The 11,101-nt window shown below is 35.0% G+C and overlaps 1 pseudogene; it reads right to left on the bottom strand.

The window, feature by feature from the left end:
• Nucleotides 1-3,164: 3,164 nt before the first annotated feature.
• LOC149166936 (protein SHOU4-like) lies at nucleotides 3,165-4,271 on the bottom strand (annotated as a pseudogene).
• Between the last annotated feature and the right edge of the window lie 6,830 nt (nucleotides 4,272-11,101).

The raw sequence follows: 11,101 nt of genomic DNA on the forward strand, positions 1-11,101 counted from the left end.
GGTGGGTTATGTTTATGAATTTCGTTGATGCAGAGAAAAGTAAAAGCATCAAAACTTAAACTTTACAAAGCCTCAATAGATAAAATTTGAAATCTATTGAAAGGGGAAATTTTGAAAGCCATTGATGGTGAGGTAAAAGACTTTTTTTCATGTGTCAATAAGGAAAGCTTTGGGAGTTTGTTGAATAATTATTTTTGAGTGATTATTGATAGGTTTAGAGAAAGGGAAAGGTTTAATGGAAAAATATTTGGGTGTGCTAATATAGATAAAAAAAATTTATTTTTCTCTTTTCATTGATCAGTGATTGGATCATAAATATTTTAAATAATTGATTATTTTTTCATTGTTCCCTCTAATTTGTGCTAGCTAATCAAATTTTGCATGGTGATGGCCCTCAATATTATGACAAGAATGTTGCAATTCCCAAGAGGTCCCGACTTTAATTGTCAACTCGAGGTTCAAATGAACTTAAGAGGGTCCAACACTATGTGTGCAAGATGCAATGTGTTCTCCTTTTGTTGATCTGATGTAGGTGAAAGAAACTAAAGGGAAACTAGGCTGCACAAATACCATTCTTCTATCTATGTTATAGGAAATACTCAAAAAATTGCAAGAAGGAAAGAGCAACAAGTAAATCTATTCTATTTGTAGGAAAATAAGGAAAACCAATTAATGCAAGCTGGAACAAAATCAAATCTACTCTATTATGCATTTGAAACAAACTTACAACTAAAAGGAAGCTTTGAAACATTAAACCCTAATTTGCAGAAAAGAAAGCAGATTTATTGCATTAACTAGGTCAAAGATTCTATGGGGTCTTTGATCTTCTAGATTCCATCCTTAGGGTGAATCAGTGTATGTTGTAACATGTCAAGGAAGGATAATCATGCTTTGGATGAAAATATTGAAGAGTTTTTGATGCAAATTGGAGGATACTATATGAGTCCTTGTTTTGTTACAAGAGAAAACCCAGTAAGAAAAAAAAAATGCATTCTAGATACAGTTTGTAGAATGGATAAGGTGAAGGGGGGCTAATGAAATGATCCAAATCTTGGGAGGGGCCAAGATATAGGAGGCCCAAACGCCAAGAGAGGATAGCAAACATCAAATGTTCCTTTAAACCATTCTAAAAAAAATTGAAAACAATTGCACAAAATACATCTTGATGTAAACAAAAGATAAATCTTTATTAAATCAAAGAAACTTTCCCAACTACATCATGGTGGACTCATCTGTCCTCTTACAAAGTGAGGCATTTTATTTATATTTTTTTTAGTTACAATACCATGGGTAATTACCATGAGCGGATACCATGGGTAAATACCATGGGAAAACACCAGGGGCAAATGTCATGGGTAACTACCATGGGTGGGTATGACTTTCCATTCGGATCATTCCTCCCTCCTTAGTGTGAGGTAATATTTTACACAATACACATATATGATAGTTGATGCTACCAACATATGACATCTATTCTAACAATTATGCTAGAATCCATGATTTACCTTAAACTTATCATTAACTAGACATTGAATTTGAAAATTATGTGCAGAGGAATACCTGAAAATTAGCTTGAAGACAATTCCAATTTTCTCCTGCTCCCGTTACCAAAATACCAAAACCACCTAGCCAAGTTGAACACAACCTTGGTACTCAGCTCCAAATTACCTCCCAATTGGAGTATTTCAATCCTCCATGCCCAAAATCTTCAAGAATAATGAAAAAACCTAGCTTTGATTCAGATCTCTAACTATCATTCCCTGTCCTTCTCTTCCAGTCAAAAAATCTTTCCTAGTGGCTTTGCATACTTGGGATCAATACCATTCCTAGGCAGTCACCGCCCCCTTCCACCACCCTTCAACATATTTTATTGACATTCATATCTTTACATGTAATCAGGAGGTGAGGTTATGTATGCTTATAGGGCTGTGTTTGTCATGTTTAAATTTAACGACTTTAATTTTAATAAAATTTAACTATAATATATAATAAATGCAATATATATATATATATATATATATATATTAAAATTTCTAAATTCATACAACAAAGCTTTTATGAATTTATATATATCTATATATATCTGTTTTTTATAACTTTAATTTTATAGTGATCAATATTTACATTAGAAGGTTTGGAATTGTAAATTTTATTTAACAACTTTGTAACTACGAAATATTTAATATGTACATTTTGAGTGTCAAATTTTTAGGTAATACCTCTCTTCTCAATAATTTAGGTATTTAGCCCCTTTTTATTCATTTAAACATTTTTCCTAATTATTTACAAGTATACTAGTGCAAGTCATGCGATGTGTGCATATGTAGCTATCATATGCATACATCGTATGCATGTTAATACTCTTTTGTTTATAGATCGAAATGGGTCATTACACTTAAGAAGCAATGGTCCCCATTGCATAGAGTTCCCTCTTGAGAAGTTATTTTTGTACATGAGATAATGAAGAGAAGGGTTTTGTGCAGTTGACCCATAACCATGAATTTTCAGATGACCCACAGTCATGAGATGTTCAAGAAAAGGGTATTGCGCAGTTGATCTATAACCGTGGGTTTGTGGATGAGCCATAACCGTGATGAACGAAGATCTAGCGATAGAGATACCCTGTAATTCTTGTGAGCCAATTGTGATACAGATAATGTGTAATTTGACAAATGGACTTCGATGGCAAGCATTTTGTGTTGTTGACCCCTAACTGTGATGAACAGAGATCCAAGGGTAGAGATACCATGAAATGCTTCTGGAAAAAAGTGATGCTGACAATGTGCAGCCTAGTAAATGGATTTCGATGGCAAGGGATTTGTGTGGTTTACCCATAACCATGATGAAATAGTTTGCTTGTCAGTATGCTTGGTGGAAATCTGATGGATTATCTAGCGACTTGTCTTTGTAAATTCTCACTATCTAATGAAATTTTGTAAAGTCTTGAAAATTCCTCAATGTTGTAATTCTTATAAAAAATAATTCTTTGAAATTGCACATTACTCCTTTGTTGTAAGGATTTTCTCTTCTATCGTGTCGATATCTAAAATTTTGATTTGTACTAGTGAAAAGAGATGAAATATTGTAATTCCACCAACAAAGCAAACTAAAAATGATGTCTACAATATGAGAAAAAATGATGCAAGTGTTTTTGACATAGATTTTCAGAATATAACATCATCTGCTAAATGCCTCTCTAAATACCTCAAACCCCATGTAAAGGGGTAGTGCCCCACCCTAACACTTTTAGTCTTCCAACCTCTATACTCATAAAGGCCAGTGGATGAGTAAATGTAGCGATTAACTCTCTAATGTCTATAAAGGTACATTGCCACAGGTGACAACCCCAATAACTTTCACATACTATCCATCCTGAGCATTTCTGAAGTCTGCATCCTTGTTCAAGGCCAAGAAATTAAGCAGAGCCCTCTTCCCCTAGAAATTGTTCTATGTGAACAGAAAGTAAATGACACTAAACAACAGTCTAATGATAATAAGAAATATTGCGTTGTGAACAATAGCCACAAGAAACCCTCCTGCTCAAAACCCCATTATAAACACGAGGATGACCATCCAAAATATGATCTTGGGGAATCCCTTCTACCAAGAATATCTCACTGCCTGGTTCTGATTGATACTAACAATCTTCATAGGTGTGCTTGATGGATCTAGGGGACTAGAGGTAGTCTTATTCAAAGCTCTGGAGAGTGATAAAGGACCTGATGTTATAAGCCTTATTGCCACAAGAAAATTACTAGAGTTTTTCCTAGCAATGGGAGGCGAAGATGACTGATGTCCAGAATTATTACCACTTAAAGGTGCATCTTTTGGATTTGGACTGACCACCATATCTCCACTTCGCTTTAGGGTCCCAGACTAGGACATCTGCCGGCCCAAATGACTGGAAAGAGGTTTGGACTTTGATCCCTAATTATTAACTACACGTGCTCTACCATGGAATCCCATCAGGGTTTATAGGGTATGAAACCAAAAAAGCCAAGAGGGGAGCTCCACAGGATTGTAAAGGTGCCGAAGTAGAAGTTCCATGACCTTAGCCTAGAGTTTTCTGAAAAATACCTTGATTTCTTCATCTTATTTGTACTTTCAATCGAAATATTGAACATCTTACCGAGCTGAACATACTTCTTGATGTCCCCTCCTGTGTACGACATCATCGTGGAGCTCATCGTCAGTTTCTTGTGTTTATATTGTTCCAACCATCTGGAGGCATACAATCCATTGCTTAGCCAGTGCACCAAAATCATACTATTGGCCAGATCCTCACTTCCTTTATCCATGTGCCTAAATTGCTTGCAAGAGATGAAGTTCCAATAATTTTCTCTACAAATATAGGGTTTCTATCCATAAAATTTGATCTCTGTAACCAAATTCCAAGCTACTGTTAAGAAAATCGCATGTTCGTGTAAAAAAAGTGTATTTCTACGAAGTTTTCGTGAACAATTCTGAGATGGAAGAGAAATTCGATGAAAAAGTCAAAGATTTAATGTCAATATTTTTTCCAAGGACTGGATCCTGTGACTACTACTACATCTTGGCCATAATGATGATCCACCTCTTAGTCATGATGGACTTGGTTTTTTATTTTTCTCTAAGAGGGGGTTGTAATGGAAAATCGACTGGAGCCCATAGATAATTGAAACGAAAGGCTTGCTTGAGGTTTCTGAAAGTGATGAGATTAATAGTGTAGTGCTCCAACTAGAATTGCTGACCAACCAATGTTCCAGTCTCGTCAACCACACTTATTGTGATGAAGACGACTCGATTATCGCCTGACAGGAGATTGAAGCCATTCTAGTGGTGGAATTATATAAGGGAAACTGACGGGCAGGTGGCGAGTTGAAATATGCAACCTACACAGACATAATACCCGTTGTCCGAAAGCTCTACCTTTCAACATCCATTAACTACATCCAACTGTGATGCTCAGCTAGTTGTGCAACTAACAATGATGGTAAGCTTCTAGTGTTGAAGCTCTGAAAAGTTTTGAAAACTTCCACTTGAAACCCTTAAAATCTTGATTTCCATGGAGTCATATCCTGACTCTGATACCACTGATCCAGATCTTGGGAGGAGCCAAGATCTAGGAGGCCCAAACATTGAGAGAGGATAGAAACATCCAGTATTCCCTTAAATAATTATAAAAAACATTAAATCCAATATTCTTTTAAACCATTCTCAATAACATTGAAAACAATTACACAATATATCTCAACATAAACACAAGATAACTCTTTATTGATCAAAGAAGATTTCCCAACTACATCATGGTGGAATAATATGTCCTCTTACAAAGAGAGGCTTCTTATTTATAGTTTTTTTTAGTTACAATACCATGGGTAAATACCATAGGAAAATGTCATGGGTAACTACTATGGGTGGGTGCGACTTTCCATTCAGATTAAGGAAGGTCAAGGTATATTTTACAATTCCTTGTGCCTTTGATGAATTGGTTTATTCAGTAGAAGATTGATTCTGGTGTTTCTTGTAGCTCTACAAATAGGAATTTATGCACTAGTAGGTTGCATAAATGTATGACAAAAAGCAAGGAAATGATAATCTAAGCAAGTTAAATGCACGAAAAGGAGTGCTAACTACATCAAAGAATTGTTATTAAATCTAAAGCAAAATGCATAAAGAGACTGGAAAACAAACTAACTTATTGACCTAATGGAAATCAGATTTATAAGTGATATCATAAGAATGATTGGTTGAACTAATGCATGGAAAATAATGTTACTGAATAACATAACTTATTACTAGATTTACTAAAGTAAGATGCATAAACACACCTGAAAAGAAGCTAATTCACTAACCTTGCAAAGGCAATGTTCATAAATACAATCACAAAATTAAATAACTGAGTTGATTCATGGAAAGTAAAGGTATAAAGAGGGGGATTGAGCACCTTATTTGTGCCCTAACCTAAGGAGACTGAGGTCCCCAAGGAAAGACTAGTCAAGTAACCAAAAATTCTTCTTGTTGATTAGAAATGTGCTCATACATAAAATATTACAAGACTGAAATTTTAGGCAAAAGCCTCCACTTGACTACTGCTGATTAATCTCAAAAAATTCAACTCTATGGGCTACTTGAGCCCTTATTTATACAGAATATGGGTTAGGAGAAGCTTCCTTGAAGAGGGGGTTGCTTTCCCCCAATGTTGAATTTTGGTATATATGATTGGTATTCAAGTCGACCTAATGAAAGGAAATACAATTATTATTTTTGAAACTCGTGTAGGCTACAAAACACAGGTCATGCTCACTCACCGAATGGGTTTGACCCTGGCCAAAACCCACTTGATATGACCACTATATATTGACATTCGACCTCACTCATTTGGAAACCAGTTTGGATCATCAAATACATATGTTTTCTGCTCACAACTATGAAGGAGGAGGAGAACAAGTCTGAGATTAATTAGAAGTTTGACTAGCATTGACTTGATCTATTTGACTGAGTTTTCTGGGTAGTTGACCAAGTTTTTTTCCATGCAGATTGAGCTAAGTTTGACTAATGCAGTTGGCCAAAGTTTTGGGGCACAGTTTGATAAAAAATTGAGGTAGTTGACCAAATTTCTGAGGCACAATTTGACCATAAGTTGTCCAAGATTTCTTGGGTAGTTTGACTAGAGGTTGATAGATATTTTTTGGGCTATTTAAGAGAGGTTGATTGAGTTATCTAGGCAGTAGAAGAAGGCCAAAATTTGACCTATTTGACTCATGGTTTACCGAATTTGAGGGCCACTACAGGAGGCTAAATTTAGTCCTATTTTAAAAGGTTTGATTTGTGTAGATTCTGTGGTCAATTTGACCAAGTTTGATTATAAAATCATATTGTACATTTATTGAATTGAACGGTTTCTCTTAGAAAATATTATTGGGTTTTCTCCCGAGTTTAAGTTTCCTGGGTGAATAATTTTGGTGGCTACTATGCATGGCTTTTCTATTGTGGTATTTATTGTTCTATAACATTTACCATTGAATTATTTGGGTGTAATTTCTTAGTGATGTTCTAAATTATATTAAAGTAAGACTGTATATCATTGGAAGTAATTATCAATGGCATAAAATTGTGCTTATCTAAATTATCACTACAAAATAAACATGGTACCCGAGTTTTGGTGAAGAAAGGCTAGTAAGATTACTCCTTGAAGACACCTATTCTATAATATGATCTATGACCAAATATTTGAGTAGATATCTCCCTCTATCAAACCTGAATATAGGCTAGAATGTGGAACAAATTTTAGAGCTTGGAAGACCAGAATAAGTCTCATTCTTGAAGACAATGATGTCATGGTATATGTGGAAAGACAAGTTACTGAACCTTAGGAAAATGAGGGAAAGGGAAAGCACAAGAAGATGGAAATTAAGGGAAGGAGGATTCTTGTTGAATCCATCAAAGACCATTTAATTCCATTTGTTTCTGAGCTAAAGAATTCAAAGGAAATGTATGATGTCCTAGTTGGATTGTATGTAGTCAACAACATTGGTCAGAAGATGACCTTAAGGAATCAACTTTGTGATATGAAAATGTATAGATTAGATATTGTGGCTTCCTACTTTATGAGGATTTCTTAGTTAAAAGATCAACTCAAAGCCAATGGAGAAAATATTGGCAAATCCAAACTTGTGATTGTGACTCTTAATGGGTTTCCATATACATGTGATTCATTTGTATAAAACATTTGTGGCAGATCATAAATTCCAAAGTTTGATCAACTATTTATTGCTTGTATTCAAGAGGATTCTAGGATAATATCAAAAGGAAAAATTAAGAGGCCTTAAGATGATGAGTACCAAGCATTTGTAGCTCATATTAATAATGGTAAAGGACAAAGAAATTTTGGAAAATTTTAGGAAAGGAATACAATTAGAAGACCTACTCAAGTTCAGGATCAAAAGAAGAAGGACATGTCAAAGATTCAATGTTTTATTTATCACAATTTTGGTAATTATAAAAACCAGTGTCCTAAAAGGAAGAATGATAGAAAGAGGAAGGACAAGCAACATGCTTCAACAACAAACATTGATGGTAATGAGCATCCAAATCAAAAGAGATACAAAAATGACAATGCAGATGATCTTATCATTTAAGAAAATATAGATAAAGATTTCAAGGCTTAGGATTAAGAGGGAGTTGAAATTTACCTACAATCCCCAGATCAAAAGATAAGTATTTCATTTTTTTTCTTTCTCCTTGATTATTATTATTATTAGTCAACCTCTTGTCTTTGTACATTTTTCTTTGTTATAATCGTTTCTTCCATGGCCTCCTAATTGTTGAGAAATTTAGCGCATTCAGAGTTAAGAGATTTCTCTGCTTGATAATTGCTTGTGTTATACTATTACCTTTGAGCTTGTAATATTTTCTTTCTTAGATTATTAATGTGTTCTCTTCATCAATAAAATTACCAATATGCACAATTAAAGACAAGCGACATAGCATGTAGGCTTCTTAGCCAGGGCCAAAACCTCTCACCTCTTGAGAGGAAAACCCAATCAAAATTTTTCTTCTAGATCTTCAATTGATAAGTACCAAGACCATGACATAGACACTTGACTATAGTATCCTCCCAAGAACCTTGTCACTAACCTTGATGCTCCGCCTCTTCTTTTCCTTGCCTTTCTTATTGACCTCAAATTTCTCTCCTCAACTTTCTTCTAGAGAAACTCGGTCTCTATCCTTCACACTACTTCTTCTTGACTTCCCCTAGAGAATATCAGTATCTAGGCTGCTACTAATTTCCTCTAGAGAAAATCAGTCTCTATATCTCTTACTTCGACCTCCCAGAAGAATCCTTCTTTTGCTGCAGAAGAAAATTCATCTTCTATTACCCAAAAGAAACCTCTTTCCACCAAAAGAAGTCCTTTTTTCTAATCCAAAAGAAACCCTAACTTTGCATTACCTTGAAGAATCCTCTTTCTTCCTTCTTCACACTTCGATTCTCTTCCTTCTTCACACTTCTGCTTCTTCTCTCCTTTGCACTTCTATTAGCCCCTTTCTTCTCACTTCTTCTTGTCTAAATGCAAGCCAAGTTGCTTGATCGAATTGTGTCTTCAAACGAGGTGGAGTTAGGCTATATATGCACTTCCTCTCCTATACTTTAGGTTAAAATGATCGTTCGAGGTTAGTCTGACTTGCTCTAGGGAGTTATTTCATCATTTGTAGGCCGACTTGAAGAGGATAGATGACAATTTCTTGGGGGATACTTTACATAGACAAGATTAAATTTTTACAAAGTGTAACATGACTTCATTACATGGCAATGACTCTAACTTTTTATGACTAGATGACAAATAATCCTAAAGACTCTCAATGGGAGTCTTGACTCAAAAACAAAATTCCTTGCTTATGAAACCCATGAAGCAAGTCAATAAAATAATTTTATTTTTATTATTTACATCTCATTACATAAAATAATATTTACATGTCATTATGAAGACCAAACCTAGTTACACTTTTCAATGCTCCCTCTTAACTAGGGAGGTATTCATAATGGTACTTGGACTTTCTCAATATAAAGAATCTCTCATAAGAAGAATTCATGTTTTTAACTCATTTGTATAGAATCATATTAACAAAATTTTTTACATAGAAAGGCCTTGAATAACAGCTACATATCTCCACAAGATCTGAGTTTCAATGCTGGCAAGACTAATGATTTATAGACACCCTCATCATTATCTCTCTTGGAACATACCCCACCTGGGTTCTCTTAGGATATGTTCCATGAGGACTATTCTTATCTTGGAATCTCCAGTCCTCAAAGAAATTATATTGGACCTCCATGACTACTCTTTCATGGGATGCCCTATCTCATCCCAAAGAGTATCGAATGCCAATTGATTACACAATACTCCATTCTACCTTCCCAGGTAAAGATAAGAACAACATGTCTATCTCTCCTTTTCAAACCAAGAGGACATATTCCAATAAAGGAATGTACTCATTCCTATCACAAAGGAATGTACCTAAGCTCCCTGCTTAGGAATTTCCAAGTTTCTTCCAAGTAAGAAACTTCTTTTAAGGCTCCCTCTCAACTAGGGACCTATCACAGCTCCTCATGTGGAGATCTTGAAACAAGCAACTGCTCAAAGAGATCGTTCCTTATATGTCATGAATTTCTTCTTCGTAAATGAGTCTTCTTCTTAGAAAGACTTCTACATAGGGCACAAATCATCCATCACTTTTATCCATGAGTTAGTCATGTCTTCAACTCATCAGAAAGTGATCCATCAAATTTTCCATCTAGATTTGCTTCATGTCATTCTGCTTGCATGCCATACTTTTTGGAAGGACATTACATCCTTCAATATGGTCTGCTTGGAAGTCATCCATAGATTTCTCTTTGGAAGTCCTACATAAGCCCATCCACATATTAGTTCAAAAATAAATGAACATTTTAAATCAAAAGATATTTCACCATGACATCTTCCTGTAGGTATCAACATCCTGCATCCAGATTGACACATCTCCCACTGATATCCATTGTTAAGGGTCTCTATCTTTTTCTGACTTCCATCAGAGTCTTCACATCATTCCAGGAGATTTTCTAGTCAAATCTTCTTAGACTTTGGATGTTGAATGCCTTCTACCTTCATTGCATATTATCATTATCTCTTCCTATATTTTCTCACATAATTCATTCCCAAAAACTTTCAATCAAAGTTCCTTGATTATAGTCATCTCCTTTATTATTCATATGAGAACATATTATGTTGATTTCATCTAGTGCGACTTATGCTTTTCTGAAATCTTTCGAAGGAGGAGATCCCTTCTTCTCTTGATCATATTTTCCAAGATGAAAATAGTGATCCAAATTATCTGCAACCATATGACATGACTTTCATAATATCCTATGTAAGCATACATACCTCATCTTTCCTTTCGGTCATCCAAACTTCTTGTAGCAGCTTCATTTGAATGAAGGAACTTCATCCTTTAACCCTACTTTCTTGTTATGTCATCATACCATCATTCCTTGAATCCCATGAGTTGGAATTCCTAATGAAACATTTGCTTCCTTTCTAGATCGGTGAATCCTTTGATGAGGATTCCATCAGAGAGACTAGAG

Source organism: Pinus tabuliformis, chromosome 5_1 (genome assembly GCF_031772625.1).
Source record: "Pinus tabuliformis cultivar Carrire ecotype Pingquan chromosome 5_1, CPIR1, whole genome shotgun sequence".
In the NCBI taxonomy this organism is placed as follows: domain Eukaryota; kingdom Viridiplantae; phylum Streptophyta; class Pinopsida; order Pinales; family Pinaceae; genus Pinus; species Pinus tabuliformis.